This window comes from Arachis ipaensis, chromosome B09 (genome assembly GCF_000816755.2).
Source record: "Arachis ipaensis cultivar K30076 chromosome B09, Araip1.1, whole genome shotgun sequence".
NCBI classification, from domain to species: domain Eukaryota; kingdom Viridiplantae; phylum Streptophyta; class Magnoliopsida; order Fabales; family Fabaceae; genus Arachis; species Arachis ipaensis.
In genome coordinates this window covers 139,169,854-139,178,044 of record NC_029793.2, presented here as the reverse complement: position 1 = coordinate 139,178,044, position 8,191 = coordinate 139,169,854, and the positions used below count along the sequence as shown (strand labels likewise).

Genomic DNA, 8,191 nt, shown 5'->3' with positions numbered 1-8,191 from the left:
TCAATCAACAAGAATAGTATTCCTCCATGCAAAAGAAGTACTGAAGATAGCAACAATCAATTTCAAAGCTCTAGTTAAATTATCCACACAAATAAGAACAAGCACGTATATCTTAATCAAATCAACATCTTCCAAAAGAAAATTTTTTCAAATTTCATGAATTAGGTGTTCTTTCAAAATGACATTTGCAAATTGACTTCTTTAAAAACTCTTACTGAAACTTGATATCTTTCTTTAAATATCAAGGTTAACTACCATTCGTGCTGAAATCTATCCAATATAATGAGACAATTTTACAGTAGTATGGCTTATCAAAGTGAAAGAGTTGTCTCTAATGTCAATTGTCCTAAACAAAACTCATTTACATCAAGTCTCGAGATATTGTCAATTTTTCTACTGAAATTGCTGACAAGTGTAACTCATGCTTAAAAAATTTGTAGAAAGGGAGATATTGTTTTGTTCTGTTTTGCTGTAATGAAAAATTTTGGTCAATACTTCATTCAATACATCAACAAGCACAAGCATGTATACCTTAATCAAGTCAATTAAAATGCCACAAGCCACGAACCGAAACTCATTCATGCACAGAACCAAAATCACAAAGGCCACCGAACCGAAACCCGTTCATGTACAGAACCAAAATCACAAAGGCCACCGAACCAAAAAACGTTCATATGGTTAATAAATGATGATCAACTTTCAATCAACAAGAATAGTATTCTTCCATGCAAAAGTACTGAAGATAGTAACAACCAATTTCAAAGTTCTAGTTAAACTATTCACACCAGTAAGAACAAGCACATATATCTTAAAGCCCTAGTTCACTACTAGAAAATTAGTTATTACAGACGGATATTTTTGACGGATTTTATCCCACAAAAATATAGATAGAATTTCAGAGGGATTTTTTTGTCGAAAAACAAAAAAAATGAATTAGCATAAATTACATATGGAAAATAGAATCTATCGATAATTCTGTCGGTAAAATTAATTTTTTTCGTGGAAAATGATTATAGACAGAAAATCCGTCTGTAATTAAACAGAAAAAATGCTGCGTTTTATTAAATTATTACAGACGGAAAATCCGTCTGTAATTTAAAATTTTTCGTCGGAAATATTGAGTTAAACCCACTCTTCCTCTATCCTCTCGAGCTCCACACTCCAAAAGAAAGCTTCACAGTCATCTTCACAGTCATCTTCCTCTCCATTCACACTCCAAACCTTTCTCCTCAGCGCCTTCATCCACCGCATTCTTCCATCATCAACACCTTTGGGACTTCCATCACTGTCGTCGTCAATCATCGCTGTTCCCGTGCTGTCCCGTCTCTTCCCCTCTTTTACGAGGACAAACCCTAATCCTCCTTCAGCGACTTTTTCTTCCCTTCAAACCTAACACCGATGGTGAGTATTTGAATTTTCTACTATATTTTCTTCCAATTTTTGATACAATAAAATTTCATTATTACAATGTATATTTCTACTGTATTTTCTTTTTCTCTAGGTTTTACAAGAATCGCATTGTCAGTATGGGCCACAACAATGCTTAGTTTATATACAAAGGTTCAAGTAAATATTCTAGGAAGACATCTATATATTGATACTGCACGAAGATTTGAAAGCTCAAGCACAACAGTGAGAACAACTTTTTTCCATCATTTTCCCCTTTTTAGAGTTTATTTGTTTATGACTCTTATTATGTTGAGTATAATTGGGATGTTTTGGATATATAAGGAGTTTAAAAGAAACCATATATCACTCTTTATAGGTCCTCTCCTAAATGGAGTGCAGGTGACAGCACAAAATCCTGAGAAAGGTGGAACATTTGTGACTAATAGAAAGCGAGTATATCATATAAAGGTTATAGTCTATAGTTGAGGCTTTAGAATTTTCCTTGCATTTTGCTTGGTTCACAGATGCTGTGAAACAATTAGCTGCTGTTATTTGTTAGCTGTCCTTTTGGTGCTATGGATTTTCTATTTTATCTTGAGATTATGTTTAGGTGATGAACTTAATTCCAAGGAAAGGTGAGAAAGTATTTAAAAAATTGGAATAGTTTCTCTAGTTAAAATTTAGGTGTTTGCTACTCTGTTGATTGAATCAGTGCACATGTCAATTCAACTAATTGACTTATTGTTCTTTCTTGCAATTGAACTAATTTGTCATGTCAGAGTTGTTTGCGTCAGTTGACCTGTTCTGTTAGTTACAGATTAGAATGGAACCAAATAAAAATGGCACATTATAAGGGTTTAGGTGGAAGGTCCAAATCAGTGGTGTGTTGCAACATGGGTTAAAGAAATTTATCTACAATACTGTTGAATTTCCCAGCCGACTTTGCTAAATCACATGTAATTTATTTAGCACTTGTAATTTTTTGTCTTAATAGAGTCATCAAATGTAAGAAAATCTCTGGTCCTCTGGTCATGTGCCTCTGGTCCTCCTCCTTCAACTATATCTATTTTGGAAACATATAAGAAAATCTGTTTATGCAGAAAAAGTTATATTGATAGCTAAGATAGTGGTATAGATCTTAGTACAGGTTTACACTAATAATAATTTCTATTAAATTTGCACAATTGGATTATCTATAGTGTATGCTTTGATTTACCTTGAATTATGACTCCACTAGGCAGCTTCAAAGTCCTAGATGCTTCACATAAAGAACAATAAATCACATATCACAATACATTAACAATTTTTGTCATTTCACACAAACAAAAAATTAAGAATCAATATGAAGAGAGACAGAAACCATATAACTTCAGGTTCCTTCATTTTTGGCATAATTAGCGCAGCAAAAGCAAGAGAAGCTTTATAAATCAAATGGTTAATACCCAAAAAATGCAAAACTAGCCTTATGAAAAATCTTCTCTCTGTTATTGCTCTGAAACTATTATTTTCTAAGCCTTTAACTACAGCACATTTGAGATTTGCATTCTCCATGCATCTGGAATTTTTTTTATAAGGTTTGAAGCAACTAAACATTATCTATATCCAAAGGACAAAGCTTATCATGTTTGCTTTTTTTTTTTCTTTTTTCTTTTATTTTATTATTTCTTATCTGTATACCTGTATACCTGGATTTTGGCCTCTACTATGGAAGGATAGATAAGGTGTACTCAGGTGAGTTTTTGTATACTACTACACCATCAACAACTTTTGAGGATAACAATAATGGTGATGCTGATGATGATGCTTTTTCTAACCATTCATTCCTTTGGAGTTGGAATTTTTGGTTCACCTTGCAGGCCCTAAATCCCTCTACACTATGCCAAGTTTCACAATTATCAGTACAAATATCCTTGTTTTTGTTTACATCATATATATATACTATAATGGTGAGTTTTATGGTGCCTTTGTTATGGTGTCTAAATTGCCTAATTTTCTTTTTAAAGTAAAAAATAAAACATTTAAAATAAAAAATAAATCATGTAAAATTTATTAAATATTATTTATTTACCATTTTTAGTAACTTAAGTATAAAGTAATAGGCACCATAGCATTCACCTACTATAATATCAGACAAAATATTTTTAGTGCCATTTTTTGTAGTCTAATTAATAGCATTTTGATCCGGCCCTCTCCCTTAAAGAATACCAACAATATCGGATAAGATACCTACTTATGATTTCTATTCTTGTGATATGTATTTGTACTAGTACTATATTATGATGATTCGTACTTATGATAAAGTACTATATTGTAAACTATATACGTATACTTTTTTGTTCATATTAAGTTAAATCTATAATAAATGCATAGATATTTGTATGGTTTGGTGTAGAGCTTAGTTACTATCCAATAATATTGTGTGTGTCTCTCTGTATATATATGAAAAATGTTAGGAGTCATTTATTTTTAGTCATTATTTAGTTATTAATTTAATTTTTTTAATTTAATAATTTAATAATATATCATAGTTTTTTATATGTCAAGACTGCTAGCATTCCTTTGCATATAAATTAGTTGTGTTCCCAACATAGAGACTTGGGGTCAATATTCGTAAATTGTGATTGAAAAAAAAAATTTCAAAAATATTTATTTGACTTACCACTATTTCATACTTGATGGGCATAACATAATAATAATAACGGAAACATTTCAAGTGCACCGAGGAGTATCAGTGTACCAGTTGTTTTAACCGTTAATCTCAATTAATATATATTATATATATTTTTTATAATTCAGATCAACGGTTAAAACAACTGGAGCACTAGTACTCCCGATGCACTTGAAATGTTTCCAATAATAACAATTAATAAGAGTTATATTAAATAATAAAAGGATTTTTTCCTTTTCTCAGAATACCAGAGCACTTTTCTTGTATGTTATGTTCCACTAGATTGAGAGAGCATAGGGGAAAGCATAAACATAGATAGATAGATAGATAGATAGATAGATAGATAGATAGATAGGGGCAGGGACAGTGCACAGAGGTTATACATGAGATAAAATAAAAATTTATATGCAAAGCTAGTTTAACCGAACCATATGAGTTGTAAACTTGTAATTTTAAGGGTTATCATGGTGCATGATTATCGTGGTGCAAGGTGTATATCTCTTCTCTGGTCTAATTTTTTGCACAGATAAGATTCTAAACAAAGAGACCAAAACATTTTTTTTTCTTATGCATGCAAATTTTCCCAAAACATATGGCAATTGGCAGTAGGGCTCTCCATTAATGCTCATCATTTTTCTTGAGGAAAATCTAGAATTGAGTTTATATTAAGAATATAACATTTTGTATACAAAAAACCTTCTAATTTTTACCACTTTTCTTTCAGATAAGAGAGATTCGCCAGAAATATGATATGGTGATCTACCTGTTGGAGTATATTGACTATCCTGACTAAAGTATGTCTTTTCGGAGTTAAAATTCAACTTATTGCAATTTCATATGCTGTGGAGCATAAATTATTTTTATTTTTATATTCTTAAGTTGCACTTCATTTCTTTTCCGATGGTCAAACTCTAATTTATTTGCTGTAACTTTTGGTCATGTTGAATTTTGTCCTAATCCTTCCAAAAAAAAATATTTATATATTATATATTTGAAAATACATTGCTATTTAAAAAAAAAAGTTTCTAATCTTTGCTCAAATAAATTAGCTATAAGACTAACAAACAATTATATTACAGATGGTTTGGTTCTGGGATTGGCTCTTGCATTCATTCTTGGTGCAGGACTTCTTTTTGGAGCTAAACTATTTACAAGAGATGTTGATGTCTTCCACCTCATAAAAATTTGTGAGACTTAATATTTATGTTTGATTATTTCTCTCAGTTTGTTGCAGCCACCTAACCCATCAATGCTTTGGCATTTGTATTTTTACAGACTATAATCTATCTTCTTACGTGAGGTATTTCGTTATGCCCTCTTTGTGTTTGATTAAAATACAGCATTCTTTTTCCATTTTGTTCTTACATTCATCTGCTTCATTTTGCAGATGGTTATTACAACCCTGTGTGATCTGCATGGGCTCTATCCGGGAATCATATTGCAAAATAAGGTTTTGAGGATTAAGGATAAGTCTATTGATCAGGTTCAAACATCCCTTTGAATATCAATTTTTGTTCCTAATTGTGATTCATTAAATCTTAGTCTCCCTTAATATGAATGTAACTAATTTTATTTTTTTCCCTCAGGCTCTAGCCTACTTTTGTGAGGTTTTGAAGTCTATTGGAGGTGTTCTTCCAGAATCCATAAAATACATTGTCAGAACCGAAGAGAATAGTCCAAGATCTTCTGGTACCTCACCGCTTAGGACTCTCAGAATTCAGTCTTTGGGAAAGCTGAATCCAATTGATTTGAAGTGCTTGTCTTTCCATATGTCACCACCCCACAAGGCAACTCAAAATAAGAAGATTAATGAGGAACTAGACAGAGAAATAAAAGTGGATCACAAAGATGGAAAAGCTGAAAAGGATGACATACCAGAGTTATAGTTGATAGTTTTAGTATGGTTGAACAATATACTGAAAATTATAGTTGATGTATCTATATACTTTGTTTATGTTTTGAATTATATTGACTTGCTTGTTTATAGTACTTTTCTTAGTTTGATAATACGATGAATTTGTTTATTTTTTGAAATATTATAAATATTCGAATACAAATTAGATAAAAATAAGTTTATTTTGTAATTAAAAAATAAAAAAAATTCTATTTTACCTTACTGACGGATTTACAGACAGATTTTCTGTCTGTAATCAAAGTGTGAGATGATTTTCCAAAGTTCAAATTACAGATGGAAAATCTATCAAAAAATCCGTCTGTAATTACATACAAAAAATCTGTCTGAAAATCCGTCTGTAATTACAGACAGAAAATCTGTTTGAAAATCCTTCTGTAATTACGGATGGAAAATCCGTCGAAAAATCCGTCTGTAAAATCCGTCGGAAAGTTCGTCGCCTTCGGGAAATGGATGGAGAATTTACAGAGGGAAAATCTGTCGGTAACTGGTAAAAATCCGTCGGTAATTTTCCGACGGAAAAAAAATTCGTCGGTAAATAATTTCCGAGGGGCTTTTACAGAGGGACAAAATCCGTCGGTAATTTCATCGGTAACCAAAAATTCGTCTATAATAAAGACTAAATCTGTCTGTATTAATCCATTTTCTAGTTGTGGTTACAATATCCACTAAACTGAATGAAAATAACATCAAATTTCATTCCAATGCCTAGTTATACTGTAAAAATCATTCACAATAGTTCCATCTACTAAACGAAGCAAATCAATCAAGTAAAACTAAAATGCAACTAGGAGAAACACGACATTGCAAGATTTCAAATGAATAGTAGTTTTCTCATACCTTTGGTAGTCTTTGTTGCTGTTTTCGTTCGTTTCTGGTTGTTGCTTGCGAAATCTTCTTCCGATTCCTTTCCAATAGTGGTTTCCGCAGAGAATGTGATTGAAGTTTGAGTGATGTTGAGAGAGATTCGAAGAGAATGAATGGTTTCGTGTACTGGTTTTGTGTTGAAGAAGATGTAATGTTTTTTCATAATGAAGCGCGAATAAAAAAGGAGGGGTTTCTTTCGCTCTGGCGCGTGTTTTCACTCGCCATTTAATGCGTCTGATTCTATATAGACTTGGACCAACTTAGTTATATGGTTATATAAATGTGTAACAGTCCTGAAATTTTAATTACTAAAAAACATCTTTAAAAAAAATATTTTAAACATTTTTATCTGTCATTTTGTATTCTACCACCATTATTTTTTCACCTAATATACGGCCCTTATAATAATAATGTACTACGTACACCCACTAATCATTTTGTATTCTACCACACCATTATTTCTTTACCTAATATACGGGCCCTTTATAATAATGTACTACATATACACCCATTAATATTTTGTATTCTACCACCGTTATTTCTTTACCTAATCTACGGACCTGTATAATAATTGATGATATATATATAGTGAACTCTATCATACCTTCTCTAAAATAAAGGATAAATTACCTTTGTGATATATACAGTATTATTGATAAATTATTCTTTCATCAGAACTCCAAGATTTACGTTATCTTCTCTTTTCTTTATGTTTCTCTTGAAATTTAATAACAGTAGTGTCATTTTCATCATCTCCACCAAATACATTTCTTCCCTAATTTTAAAAAAAAAAAACTAATACATTGGTGGGAGCATATTAAACTATTATATTATCACAAAAAATATTAAATTATTATTCAGATAACAATAAGACAAAATGGAATAAGTATTTTAATATTCACATTGTCCTCAAATATTAATTAATTATTTTATTATTCATGCCATTAATTACCTATAAAAATTTTATTTATGGTGTAAATTCATATCTGTCATACAAACCCATACCCTCTTGCTTCTCTCTGAACGTAATATCTTTTAATATGGAAAAAAATCTTAGAAAGAAGAGAGCTGAAAAATTGATAGTTGTGCTCGTTGAAATTGGAGATTAAAAACATAAGAATAAATTCAAAATCCTAATTTAATTGATTGGAAATTAAATGGTGATTCGATTTGAAAGGAATTAGAATTTTAAAATTGGAGAAGAAGAAATGTATTTGGTGGGGATGATAAAAATGACATTGTTATCAAGTATCAAGAGAAACATAACGTCAATTGAAAAGAAAAGAGAAGATAACGTGAATCTTAAAACTCTGGTAGAAAGATAATTATCAAAAATAATTATCAATAATCACTGT

General features: G+C 30.9%; 1 long non-coding RNA gene across 1 annotated transcript; it reads left to right on the top strand.

The window, feature by feature from the left end:
- On the top strand, window positions 1,150–6,035 carry LOC107619785. The gene is made up of 7 exons (XR_002353597.1): window positions 1,150–1,401; window positions 1,502–1,632; window positions 4,782–4,851; window positions 5,137–5,244; window positions 5,333–5,357; window positions 5,445–5,540; window positions 5,644–6,035. It is a non-coding gene; the product is annotated as an uncharacterized LOC107619785 (long non-coding RNA).